Here is a 15,480-nt window from a genome sequence, read left to right as displayed (position 1 = left end):
TACTACTTGGATAAGCCCATTCTTTTCAAAATAGGCATTGATGGTATCTTCCGTCGATGTGCCCCAAAGAAGAAGTAGATAATATCATATCCCATTTCCATTTTGCACCTTATGAAGGGCATGCAAGCACTCCACAGACTTGTGCAAAGGTCTTACAATATGGCCTCTTTTGGCCTAATCTATGGAAAGATGTCCACACCACGGTTATAAATTGCGATCGGTGCCAACGCACTGGCAATATCTCTAGACACGACGAGATGCCACTGAAAGGTATCTTAGAAGTAGAAGTATTTGTTGTTTGGGGTATAAATTTTATGGGCCTTTTCCCATCTTCTTTCGATAATAAATGCATAATTGTTGTTGTCGTTTATGTATCAAAATGGATCGAGGTGGTAGCCTCTCCTACAAATGATGCACGGGTAATGATTAAACTCTTAAAAAATATAATTTTTCCTAGATTCAGTGTGCCGAGACTTGTAATTAGCGACGGTGGCTCCCATTTCATTTCAAATATCTTTGAAAGACTGTTGCTCAAATATGGAGTCTGACATCGAGTAGTGACACCTTACCACCCTCAAACGAGTTATCAAGTAGAGATTTGTAATAGAGAAGTTAAGAAAATATTAGAGAAAATCCTTACAACCTCTAGGAAAGATTGGTCTTAAAAACTTCATGAAGCTCTGTGGGCTTACAGAACAGCTTACAAGACTCTGATAGGAACCATACCATTTAAACTAGTTTATGGTAAATCATGTCATCTACCGGTAGAATTAGAACATAAAGATTATTGGGCCATTAAGACCCTCAACTTGAACTATACTGCTGCAGGCGAAAAAAGGATTTTAGATATCCATGAATTAGAAGAACTTAGACTAGATGACTATGAGAATTCTCAAATCTACAAAGAGAGAACTAAACAGTGGCATGATAAACGTATATCAATGAAAGAGTTAAATGAAGGAGATGTAGTACTTCTCTTTAACTCTTGACTAAAACTTTTCCCAGACAAACTTCGTTCTAGATGGCCCGGCCCTTTCGAGGTTATGAAAGTATTTCAAAGCAGAGCCGTAGAAATAAAAAGTAAACCAAAGGAGACATTCATTGTAAACGGGCAACGCCTTAAGCATTATCACAACATAGAAAATAAGGATTATTATTTCAATTACAAATTTGAAGAGTTTCCCTCTCTTTCACAAGAATGGACTTTGAATTAATGTCGAGCTCCCGACATTAAATGAAGCAATGTGTGGGAGGCAACCCACAATTTTAGATTTTAAATTTTAACTTTTTCTTAGTTTTTCCCCGAATGTTATGCGGTATATTCTCTTGTATTAACCACTACTAACATAATTTATCTATTTTCAGGATAACATAGCATAAGTTAATTGATCTTACTAACTTTAGAGATGCAACAAGTAGATACTGTGGATATCACTTTCAGGACAAGATCCTAGAGGAGGCACTTTGAAACTCTTGCTCAGAGAGAGGTGGCACTGACTATTTACCCTGATGGACCTAGCCTAACTAAACTAGGAATCAGAGGTAGTGTCATGTATTTGCTTAACCAGTTAGATTGGGACAATTTTGCTGTGAGAAGACGATTTAGCTCTTACCGTAGCCTGACCCTCGAGTTTTTGAGTTCACTTTCCTATGACCCTACCCGAGGAATGAGATTTAACATAGGACTTATCACTTTTAGGTTATTTGGTATTGACTACCGTTATAACCACCGTGAACTAGCTGAACTTTTAGGATTTCCTAATGGCCCTAATGTTTTTACTATTAGACAATAATTGGTTCTTATGGAACTTCAACTTGACTACTTTTGGGGTAGTATTACTGGAAACCATCACCCTGAGCCAAATAACATGTTTTTTGTGAACATCCAAAATCCGGCTATCTGTTACTTTCACAAAATCCTAGCCCACACCTTATTTGAAAGAGAGGAAAATGTCACTTTTATGTCCCACGATGAGCTATTAATTTTATTTTGTGCTTCCCAGTCCAGGCAGGTTAATGCTGCAACATTTGTGCTAGCCAACCTGGATCGGATTGCATATGATGCACATGGACCTATCATTGTAGGAGGCCTAGTCAATATGATTGTTGATGTTATAGGTCTTACATACCCTCTTGCTAGAATCAATCCTCTAGGAGGAATCCGACCTATGAACCTTCACTTCTGTTTTAACTGCGGCATCATAAGAAACTTAGGCCCTTATGAGTTTGAATTTATAATTAACAATGAGGTAGTACAACTTTTTACTTTTCCAAACCATGAAAGGACGAGTGTGCACAACCAGGACAATTGGCTTTATAACTTAGAAGATCAAAATGAATCACCCTCTCCACTTGGAACACCTCAAATCTATGATAACTTTGATGCCCCTCTCTCTGATGTTGCTTCATTTACTCCTGCTGCTCATGTCACTCCCCCTACCGATTATATTGCTGATATTAACGCCTTACAGATGGAAGTTGCTAGCCTTAGAGGCGAGTTCACCACTTTGCACGTGGATTTCCACGGCTTCATGGATGTAGCCAATGAGAAATTTGATCAAATTTTTCAACAAATTTGCTCCATTCAGATATTTTTTTAGCCTAATATCAGACGCCGTAAAGGCTAATCACATTATATACTACCACACTTCTGACCCTTCCATTTGAACAGTAAGGATACTGTGTTGTTTAAGTGTGGGGGAAGAAAACATTTATTTCCCATTTTTACTAAGTTAGGATTTCAATTGCTTTCTAATTAGGATTTCCTTGTTTTCCACTTTTTATTTTTCAAATTTTATCGAGCTACCGACACAAAACTAGCACTGCGTGGGAGGAAACCCACAACTTTTCATTTTACTAATGCAATATTTCTAGTTTCCATCAATTATTTTTGTCTATTTTTATATGCTTTCCTTTATTTTCATAGTCCAAATAATCTACTCATCGTCATAATATTTTTTTATCGATCTTACATGAATAATATCACATTGGAATAACCTTAGGAACATCTACATAGCCTAGACACAGCCAAAAATCAAATTTCTACACACTTAACACCCATAGCGCCCGCCATTAATCTAATGGTGTTTGCCATTAGCATTTAAAAACAAAACTACGCATTTTAGGCCAATGACGTTCGCCATTAGCCTTATGGCGTCCGCCATTGTGCCTCAGAGGAAGAGTACGTTTTAAAATCCCCCCCCCCCCCACGATTTCTTTTCAATCCCACTCTCACAAACCACCACTTATTCATTGTTTTGCCTCTCCACTACCTCCTTGACCATCCAACTTCTCTCTAACTCATCCAGTCTCATTAAAACCTCTAATTCACCTTTATTTTTCCAACTTCCTTCATCTTCAACTCATTCCATTCTCCACCATAAATCCTTATCAAATTTCAATTCATCTCCAAAATGCCTCAGAGAGTCGTTAGACTGAGAAGGGAAATCGATTTTATGGGAATAGAATTCGCGGAAGGAACGGAAGGAGAAAACCAGAGAGCTAGATATGTAAAATTATTCAACCGTAAAGTCACGTCGACTAGGTATGCTCACGAAACTGTTTTACGTGACTTAGGGTTGTATAATAGTGTTAGATGGATGTTACGAAACTTAAGAATGTCTGATTTCTATTCTAGGACAAGTGCTATGTGTGTTAGTCTTACTTATGAATTTCTAAGTTTCTTCTACTATTTCACTCAACCCAACGCGGCTCGCATCTCGGGTACTGTCAAATATAGGATGTTCAATGTAAGCTACGAGTTTAACCAGGACTAAAATGCTGATTTGCTTCATTTCCCTCGCGGGGAAGGTTGGGCTTGCGAAGGGCCCCAAGAAAGCGATTGGGAACTTGATGTTTTCCGCTTCTGGAAGCGACTATCTGGTGAGACCACCACTGATTGGGAAGGTCTCAAATCCACCTGCATTCACAACCCAACAATTTGTTATTTACACCGCATTCTAGCTTATACAAGTTTTGGACGAGAAAATAATGGTAAAGTCAATTCCAAAGAGCTTTATTTTCTGCATTGCACACTCGCACCAGCACGGGTTAATCCCACACCTTTTATGCTTGCACATATACAATCTACTTCTCACAGGACCACATGTGTTATCTGCATCGGAGGGCTGATCACCTCTTTAGCCCCTGCGATGAATCTTCATGCTGAGCTGGCCATTCTAATGCCATTGCTCACACCCTTTCTTGATAAGGATGTCTGCTATAGTATGCGCATGATAAGTAACAAACAAGATGGAAGGTATAATTTGATGGTTAGAAATAACAATGTTAGGAGTATCATCCGTCCTTTCTCCGTAAGGATTGATGTCTAAAATGAGCATAATTGGACTTTTAATTTGAATGCCCCAGAACCTGGCGATAACATTGATGCTCAAGTTAATGAGGGCCATGAAACTTATGATGATTATAATAATTTGGAGCATGGTTCTCCCGAAACCTCTACGCACCCACACACTGCAGATGGTACTTCTGATACTTTTGCAGGTACGTCCTCTGGACACCAGCCCCATAGGAGGGATGATTATGCCGATATCAGGAGCTCCCTTGATGATATCCTTGCTGAGATGAGACAATGCAACACACTAGATTCCGCACATGATCAAATGATGCATGACATACAAGCTCAACAGCATGAGATGATAACACACATCCAGCAGATCCAGCTGCACCAGCACAACTATGTTGGCAGGACCGAGCACAACATGTCGGGCTTGATTGACGAGATGGAGGAGATGAGGGTACGTTTAGAGGATTTGAAAGAATACATTCATCATATGGGTATGACGCCTTACCATCATGGACGAGGTGGGCATGGACAAGCACGAGGTAGAGGCCATTAGTAGCCGTCATTTCCAGGTTTTTAGTTCTTTTTCCACCTTTTGTTAAAACATTAGGGACAATGTTTGGTTTAAGTGTGGGGGAGGAACTCTTATCACTTTCTATATTTGTTTTAGTCATTGCTTTCTAGTTTAATGTCTATTTTCATTTTATTTGCTTCTAGTTGAGTCATAACATGTGTTGTTTAGTCTTGTTTGCATGATTTTGTTTCACTTGTTATCGAATTCCCTTAGATTTAACCCCAACAATTTTTTTTCACTTTGATTCATGGCACACACTTTAAAGTATGTAGGTTGTCACACTTTAGGCTTGTTAGAAAAACTTGGGAAAGTTTCAGTAACACCGATACCGTTTTGACACCCTAAACCCCCTCGTTATGTGATATCGATTTGAGTAACCATTATGCCAATACCTTAGGATCTGAGTTTTCAAAGTAGCACCTAAGTAGGTTATAATATAAGTTATCACCATCCTTATGCACCGCACTACGTAAGTAACCGGTGCAAATATATGTATGATCTCTAAGCCAAATTGAAAAGAAATTGAGAAAAAAAATTGAGATAGAAAAAAAAGAGCGATGGGATATGTTCCCTTTAAGTTAGGTAGTTCTCACCCAACCACTTAGCCTAATAGAGCGGAATCTTTGAATTCAATGAGCCGAGAAAAAGGGAAAAAAAAGAGAAGAAACTTCAAAATGAGATCATTAAACACTAACAGGTTAACTTACTATGTACGAGAAGGGATAACGGGCTTAATGTGATTGCACTTGAATGAAAAGGAGCGAAAGAGAGCGAGGGACATAGGTTGAGTTATAACGGCATAATTCAGATTGGTATGCATAAAAAGGGAGTTTTTGAAAAAATGTGTCGTTACGCTATCCTTGGTCTTGACTTTTATTCCCAGTTTATTTAACATAGCCTAGAAATCGCATACGATAGAGTCTTATGTGTTTTTGTTTCGAACTGTGCTTAATTCATTTTCATCCGAGTTGGTTTATTACTTGAGTACAAGCAATGGTCTAATATGGGGTAGTTTGATAGCGTGAAAATGCATCATATTTTTAGACTCATTTTGTATGTTATTTATCGTTATTTTACTATGTTTTGTCACTGTTACGTCTTGTTATGTCTGTGTTTTAGGTACTTATTAATTACGAAGCATATGCATGTACGGATTGGAAAAGGGAGCAAAATGGTGAAGAAATGTGTAAAAATGCATCATTTTGGTGCATGGCATTTGCCATGGCCTTATGAAGTCCGCCATGGCACCAAAAACACGTCAGCCTCCTCATTAAAGCTCATGGAGACCGCCATGAGCCTTGGGGTGACCGCCATTTGCCTTCATAAACAGAATATGTGGAAGTGGGTTGGACTCATTCCTTCCCACTTCCCTACTTTTCCTCAACTACCTTGGAACTTGAATGAAGAAGTTTTATAGTGTTGTAGCCCTATACAAGACGCTCTTGTACCTAGTTTTTGATATCCGGAGATATAGGTGAAGCGTTGTCAGTTTAGTTTGAGAACAAATTATATTTTCAAGTGATAATCACTCGATCGATAAATTACCACGAACTAGTCTTAGGATTTGCTTGTACTCTTGGATCATCAATCTTGCTGTTATAATAGAAGTTTATTCCAGTTCCACTTTTACTTCCAGTCCCGCATTTATAGGTTCTTTATTATATTGCTTTATTATTATTTTTATGACATTCTATAATTATTTAATCATGTTGTTTTCAATTTCAATTACTATGTTTAAGTTGTTTTCAATTAAGTTCATGTCTAGCTAAACCATTTTGAGTCTGGCTTGTGAGGACCGTCGTTTCCGACGGGACTCGGTGATGAAATTGATTTAAAGTCTTTATTAAATTCTATTTTGGTCTTTGTTTCTAAGTTAAATTAATACGATTTGTCACGAGAGTGAGAATCAATTAAGGTTTGAGCCGACACTGCGAGAGCCTGGGGGTTGAACCAGATAGTTGGAACGAGGCATCGAACCTAAAGAGGGAGAGAGTGTTTTAGGCATCAATTAGGACTTGTTCAGTTTTCAAAATACGTTTCTTAATTAAAATGGGAGAGCGAGAGCAAAATCTCATGGTTAGGGAGCGTGGCTTTATTCAATAGCGTGAGAGTGCGAGGTTTAGTCTTTAAACTGATATTTTCTACTGAACACGATTTAACCGTAAGTCTGAGCCAATCCATTGTAAAGTCCCTGAGGTGCACGAAATCCATATTCTGATCTCTCTCTCTCTCTCTCTCTCTCTCTCTCTCTCTCTCTCTTATTATTATCATATTTTCTAAGTTAACTTTAGTTTAATTTTTTATTCGTTTAATCAAAGAAATCATTCATATTAGCTTTACATAGTACCGATAGATAACATTAGTTTGATTATTAGTCCCTGTGGGTTCGATATCTTTTAAAACTACGCGATAGACTGTGCACTTGTAGTTAGTAATCCGACAAACTTATATAGTCACGCGATCAGTTTTTCACCACTTTTGCCTTGAACTTTGAGTGACATAATCCATGACTTTTAGTGCTTTTTAGAAATGATTTTGTGTTGAAAATAAGCACTCTTGAATTAAATTCTTAATTTTTGGGCTTGAAATAATGTTGGAAAGTGTTAAAAAAACAAGTGTATAATTTGTTGGAAATTAGCACTTGACATAATTATGATATAAGTCATTTGTGATGATTGATGATCAATCCCTTGATCAAATGCTTATAGAATAGGTCTAGGGAAATTCATGAGTCAAAACCGAGTCAATGATCGACAGTTGACCAAAAATCAACAGTTAACCAAAAAGTCAATGGTTTAACTAAAAAGTCCACTATGCCAAAAATATGTAATTTTTTATCCATTATTTTTCAATAAATGAATGAAATCTTCTTTTTATTCCAACTTTTCCCTTTCCTTTGAATCCAAGCAAACCTCTGAATTAAGTGATGATTAATCCAATCCCCCTTGATAACCATAAATCTCAAATAAAGAGATGGTCCCCACCACAAGTAATACGGAAAATAAACCTGAATAATTACCAAATAATATTCACCTCGAAAATCCACTTAAATTGATTAAATATATTATCACCGAACCTTTGGACTAAATTTGTTATCATATGCAAATGTCGATGAATGCATGATCAAATAGAAAAAAGTATGCAAATGAACAAAACCATAAGCCAGACGAATTATATAAAAAATAGGGCAAACTTTGGGGTAAGACACATAGAATTAGTTTACCATATTAGTTCATAGCATTTGACACATATTACATAGCATTTCATACACCATTTTACATAACATTGGTTTACCATATCAGTTCAGTATAATACATATAGTATATTCACATAACATTTCACACATAGTAATTAGTAGTATGTTTACATAATATTGCACACATAGTAAGTAGAAATTCAGTTCAGTACATCACATAGAAGTCAACACATGACCATATTAGTTCATTCAGCACATGAGAATACCATATCAATCAGCACATGAGAATAACAGTTCAGTGAGTACATGAGAATACCATATCAGTTTAATACATATAAATTCAGTATATGCTAGTTCATAACATATTAGTTCAATACATAGTAGTCAAATGTATAGTAGTAAATAAAGTAGTATGTTCAGTAAGTTCAAGAAGTACATAGAATATTGTGAAACATACAAATAAATTGCATCCTTGTTGTGTAAAATACAAACTATCACACAGACACAACGAATGAAACTTAAAGCCCATTTACGAAAAACATAATACTAACATTGTAAGTTAACCTCATAAGTGTCAATGTCACTTATGACACTAATAATGTTGAATTCATCATCTCCATGCCAAGTTGGTGTCGAACCTCCAATTGCCCATTTCAACCTATTTATTATTTGTACAACCTTGGGATAAATTTTTCTTCTGAAATGACTCATGGGATTCTTTTGTTTCACTATCTGAACCGTGATGTAATGATTTATACCTTCAAGCAAGGTAATGATGGCATTGTCTCTGTACTCCAATATAACCATCTTGAAAACCTCACACATGTTATTCACTTGCAAATCACAATGACTTTCAATGTGGAATACAAACCTAATCCACATGGAAGGTCAAAGTTCCATCATGTATTTCTATGCATCTTCATTAATATATTTTATTTTTTGCATGGCTCTTTCTCGATCTTGCACAACAGTTTACCTAGCTGCCTGCCAAAGTAATTCTTTCATTTGTCCACCAGGATACTTCTTCTACCAATTTCCATAAAAATGATTAACACACAACCTATGTTCTACATTCGGTCCCAAGTTAACAGTAGTTGGTACCAAACCCTATAAAACATAAAAGAGTTAATAACTTAACCACAATGGATATGCAAAGTTAACAAACATACATATGTTTAAGAGTTATCTTTTGTTGGTCTAAAATGAAAACATATGACATTTGTATCAAATTATTTATATATTCTAATAATAGATCCAAGAATCATTGACATAAGTCTCTTGTCTCCATTTCCACCACAACATATGCAACCGAATAAATTTGATTGTTTACATCTTTTTCTACTACTACCATTAAATGACTGCCATACTCACCCTTCAAGAAACATGCATCAAGACCAATTAAAGGCCTGAATGTATATGAGAATATTGCAATTTGCACGCCTTAATACATGCATATATTCTCTTTAAAACATGTCCAATATTAGACACACTAAACTTAATTATCATTGTATTATTAGGATTATAGCTCCTCAGTTCCTATGCATAGTCTCAATCTCATCACATTTAATTAGTTCAAATTCTCTTGTTTGACCTTATATGCTTGAGTTGGTGAGAGCTTCACACCTCACTTCTCAAGTGCATCTGCAATCAATCCCTTTGGCTTCATTTCAGGTGTATGTCTAAGGACTAGTATAAACTTCTTAGCTAGCTACTCAATTTTAGGTTGCCTATTCTCGGCAGTCTTATGACATGTATGATCATCATTTAGGATCACCAACTTCCAAAATTGGTTGCTTACCCTTTTACTAAATATCATGTAAAATGGACATTCCTAGTCACACTTGATAACTATTCATTTACTATCATTTTTATTGAAGTGCGAGTTTTTAATCTCTATTGTATATGTCTTAACATCAACTCTAACAAGTAGATTTATGGTGAATGTCATTCCAAGCTCAAGCCTCACCTAATCACCACAATCATACATTTTAAATTTTGGATACTTAAGTTCACACTACTACAAGTAATGCTTTTTATGACGAAGCTTACACCTCGAACAATAAACAACCGAGGGTATAGGTCCTGGGAGCACCATATTTTATTTTTAAAAAAATAATCAATCTTTTCCCTCGGTTTTTACAAAAACCGACATAAATATTTGCTAAGGGTTTGAGACTAGATTCCCAGCTCCTGCAATTTTATGTTTTATTTAGAACAAAATGCGTCTTTTTTTTATAGATTTTACGTCAGATATTACACCTTGGATTTTAAATAAATCGAGATAAAAACTCTCTAATATTTTATTCCATTTAGAACTTAAAAAGATGCCTTTATTTTTTAGAGATTTTACCTCGGTTTTTAGTAAAACCGAGATAAATACTCTCTAAATTTTGTATTCCCTTAGAGTTAATGTTAAGTCTAACTCATTCACTTTTTTAGTCCTAGCAAAAGACAGAACACCATTCTTCTCCAAGGAGGAAGGAAGCTTGAACCAACATTTTCTTACAAGTCTCTAACATTTTTGGTATGTACAACTTCTCCATTACTGGTGTTGTTATTGTTGTTGTTTGTTGTTGTTGTTGTCATCGTCGTTGTTGTTATTATTTTGAGATTGTCTTATCGTTTACTGTTTTGCTGGTTGTGTACTATTTTTATTTTATCTTTAGAAGTTTTGTGTGATTATGGATCGTAGTTGGATGAAATCCAATAAATTAAGTAAAGAGTATGAGAATAGAGTGAAAAGTCAAGAGATTAAATATCCTACATAGTTATCTAATGTGGTCAGGGTGAAAAAGAAGACAAGGAAATGGCATATGTGTGCGGATTTCACCGATCTCAGCAAGGCTTTCCCAAAGGACCATTATATATTACCACATATTGATAGATTAACCGATGTTGCTTCAGGTTTCTGTTTGCTCAGCTTCATGGACGCTGACTCGGGTTACAATCAAATACGGATGAATCTGGCCGACACCCCCAAAACAACTTTTATGACGGACAAGAACAACTATTACTATGAAGTAATGTCGTTCGGGCTCAAAAATGTTGGGGCTACATATCAGAGATTAATGGACACATTTTTCTCATCGCAAATAGGAAGAAGCCTTTAAGTATACATGGACGACATGCTAGTTAAGACACAAAAGGAAGGAAGGCATGTGGATGATCTGGGGGAGACTTTTCAATATTTAAGAAATTTTAATATGAGACTTAATCCCGATAAGTGTAATTTTGGGGTACAGGCCGACAAGTTCCTCGGTTTCATGCTGAGACACATGGGAATAGAAGCCAACCCAAAGAAGTGTTATGCCATCATTAACATGAGACGCTCAACATCAGTAATAGAAGTCCAACAACTAACAGGGAGGCTAGCTGCCTTATCCCGGTTTTCATCTTGTGCTGGTGGTAAATCAATACATTTCTTTGCAGCTATTAAGAAGCCTTCCGAATTCGTGTGGACCGAGGAATGTGAAAAGGATTTTTTGGAATTGAATTAATTCTTGTCCTTCCCATCGATTTTGGAATTGGAGTGCACCCTGACCATTATTTTGCATATTCTATGTCATTTTTATTTATTTTATTTTTTCCCTTTTATTTTTATCTTTTAATTTATTTTTTAACCCCTTTATTTTTATTATTTTGGAAAAATTCCCCCTATTTTTGCCTCTAGAATTTAATGTGCCTTTATTTATTTTCATTTGAGCAATTATTTTTGGATCTATGGGGTCTTGAAGTTAAGAGCCAGTGCAATCTATCTTTTGTCATGATGTTGGCTTGGTGAGGGTTGATTGGAGGCCTTTTCCATTTACTTTTTGATATTTTTAAAACATTTGGGTTTCATCTGTAACTTACATTCCGATTGTAAGAATGGCATCATGGTACCACCTTAGGGGACATGTTTGTAAGACCATTATCCTTTGTTTAGAATAGGTCACTCTTGCACACACAAGGCTTTCTCTTGGGCTATCTTACAATGAGACCCTTTATTTCCTTGTCGGTTACTTTGCATTCATATTGCATTAGCCAAATTTCATAATCAAATAAACAAACCCTTGATCCAATGTCAAGCGGATTTTTCTTAATCAAACTTAAAGCACTTAATAACTACGATTAGTATTGTGCGACACGAGCCTTAAGTGGTGGAGAATGAGTGAGAATGGAGCATTCCTACCCTCACTCTGATTATTCTGGATGCAAGACGCTTGGATTATTATCTGGAATAATCCCCTTTTCCCATAGAATTTAGTGCAATCTAATCACAAACTCTTTTCATAAACCCTTGTTTAAGGTAAAATCAACACAACCCGTCAAACCTTATTTTTATGCCTTGGGGCACCACTCCGAAAACCTTTTACTCAAAGGTAAAATCAAAAAACACGCAAACATTTTCTACTCCGAACTACAGAGCTCTAATTCCTCATCCCCGAATAAGTGATACGTAGGCACAAGGGCCTTAATCCTTGGTGAGCACTATAATAACAAAAAACATCCCTCTTTCACACATTCTTTTGAAAAATAAAACAATGACAGATAAATCCCACGTATGTAAAATTAACCCAAATGGTTCCCATGAAATATCATGGACGTGAGGGGTGTTAATACCTTCCCTCTTGCGTAGCCGACTCCCGAACCCTAATCTCAATTGTGAGACCGATACCCTATCCTTTTATATTGCTTCCCGTGCGCTTATCTTTCTAAGGGTTTTATCGATTATTTCCCCTTGCCTTCTCCGATGGAGGCACATAAAATAAAATTCGGTGGTGACTCTTCTGATATTGCCTTCTCCTCTTTGAGGAGGCAGTTCTTTTGCTCAGTCCGTCCAGTTTGCTCATTACCTCGAAACCCCGATAGCGACAACCTCCCTCTAAGATCCATCAAAAGCATAGACAATTAAAACGCTTGGTATCATCTTTGGTCCCTCATACTGCAGTTGGCTTAATGTGCTTTTGGGAAAAACATTAAGCGAATAGCTAGTGTCAACTAGGACCCTTGAGACTAAAGTGTTTGCACATGTCACAAAAATGTGCAGAGCTTTGTTGTGATTATGACCTTCAGCTGTTAACTCAGCTTTGTTGAAACCCAAATACCTGCTTGTAAAAATATTGGCTACCACATCATCAAATTGTTCTACTGAAATATCCTGCATCACATGAGTTGTATTAAGAACTTTCTAGAGAGCCTTCTAATGAGCTTCAGAACTGAGCAATAACAATAAGATTGATATCTTTGACGGAGTCTGACCCAGCCGGTCGACAATCTCGAAGTCACTTCGTTTGATCAATTTTAAGAACTCTTGTCCTTCCTCTGTAAAAATAATCTTCTCAGCTTGCTCTTTCTTACTAACTAATTCCTTTCCTTTTGAAATTGATGCTTCTGTTGACTTACCATAAGACTCGGGTGCCCCAGCTAGAGTAATAGGAACACAAACAGATGCCCTTATCTAAAGAGTAGGAACTGTTGCGTGAACCACTGTTGGAGTATATTTTTGTGCGAACATGCGACCACTGCAGGTCATCCCCTTGGACTGACTATATTGACAATCTATGCTTTAGGAAATTGGATTTCTGCACCACCAACTGACACAGTTGCATTGTACTTCCACGACACAGCTTTGGAATTCTGATACGAAAAAGGTGAAGGAACATGAAATACAATGGGCTAAATTTTCTTTACCGGAGCTTCAACTTGTTTCTTATGATAAACAATCTCAATGGGCTCGATAACTTAAACTTTCCCCCATGGTTATGCCTCTTGAGAACTGCAAGACACCTTGATTCATCAACTCTTGGACACAGTCCTTGAATCCTTCACATCTTTTAGGCTCAGTCTTGCATAACTTACAATTACCATGCACATCTGCTAGTGCACAGTTCTTCTGCATACTCAAAGCGATACTTGACCATAGAATCTTCACATCCTGAACTAGATGGACCAACTCTATTCCATCCTCCTTAATAACTGTATTCACTGTCTGATTACCATGATTTGAGAAAGGACTCACCTTCATATTCGACTTGTCTTCAGTGAAAGATAAAATATTCTGATCAATGAGGTCTTGTATTCTGTTTTTGAACACAAAATAATCCTCAACTGTATGCCCAATATAACCTGCGTGGAATGCGTAAGACATATTGGGTTATGATGTGGACCAAATGGATATATTGATGGTGGAATCTCCTTAGGAGCAACTGTTCCTACATGCACCAGATAAAGGAACAATTTGAAGTGTGGTACTGGGATCTTGGTATACTAAGGGCGTCTCTAGTTGCGATTCTGATTCTGGTTCTGATTCTTCCCTAATTAGCTCGACGGTTCGGAGTAGGGCCTTTATTGTTGGTATTCTGCCATTGAGGAGCTTGTTCTTGAGGTTGTTGTTGTTGTTGTTGAGCCTGAGGAGGTTGTTGATATTGTGGTTGATACTGGAACGGTTGTTGAAACTGGGTCGCGACCACATACGGATACGGATAGTATGGTGGAGGAACCATAGGAACTTGGTATTCTGGATCACTTGCCATTACTGCATTCGTCTCCCCTTCTTTCTTCTTTACATACCCACCAGAAGGTCTTCTTACTGCAGATTATTGACTACCACCATCGGTAATCTTCCCTGTCTTCAAACCACTTTCAATCCTCTCCCTGGTTATGACTAGATCAGTAAAGTTAGAAGATGAGCTTCCAACCATCTTTTCATAGTATAAGCTTTGGAGTGTCCCCATGAAAATGTCCATTAGCTCAGTGTCTGTCAAGATTGGTCTGACCCTTGAAGCCATTTCACGCCATCTCTACGCATATTCTTTGAAATTTTCGTTAGCCACTGAGCTTGATTATGAGGTTGTAATTTGGTAGGTGCCATGTTTATATTGTACTTGTACTGGTTCAAGAAAGCATCATACAAATACTTCTAGGACCTTATCTTCCCCAACTCTAGCTTCATATACCAATCCAAAGATGCTCTAGACAGGCTGTCTTAAAAGCAATGGATTAACAACTCGTCATTAACAATGTCAGAGGCCATTTTTCTGCAGTACATAATAATATGACTGCAAGGACAACTCAAACCCTTGTATTTGGATAGATAAGGTACTTTGAATTTCTGAGGGAGCACAACATTGGGTACCAAACACAATTGTTTTGCATTCAACCCAAGAGCAGAGAAACCTTCATTGGCACGGATTCGCTCCTATAGAAGTTGATATTCAGTAGGCCTAGATTTATTGGTCCCAGGTACCCTTTGAGTAGAAACTATAGGAGGAGTTTGAATAGTATCCTGAGCAGGCACTTGTCGCATAAATTGAGGAAACATATGATACATCATAGTCGGATTCAAAGTCTGGGCAGCTTGAGTGTCATCTTAAGTAATCTTCCCCCCAAGTTGCACATTTGGAGAAAGAGGTGCCCCAAAATGGG

The sequence above is a fragment of the Lathyrus oleraceus genome, chromosome 5, assembly GCF_024323335.1.
Source record: "Lathyrus oleraceus cultivar Zhongwan6 chromosome 5, CAAS_Psat_ZW6_1.0, whole genome shotgun sequence".
NCBI classification, from domain to species: Eukaryota; Viridiplantae; Streptophyta; class Magnoliopsida; order Fabales; family Fabaceae; genus Lathyrus; species Lathyrus oleraceus.
Note: the sequence above shows the minus strand (reverse complement) of the source record.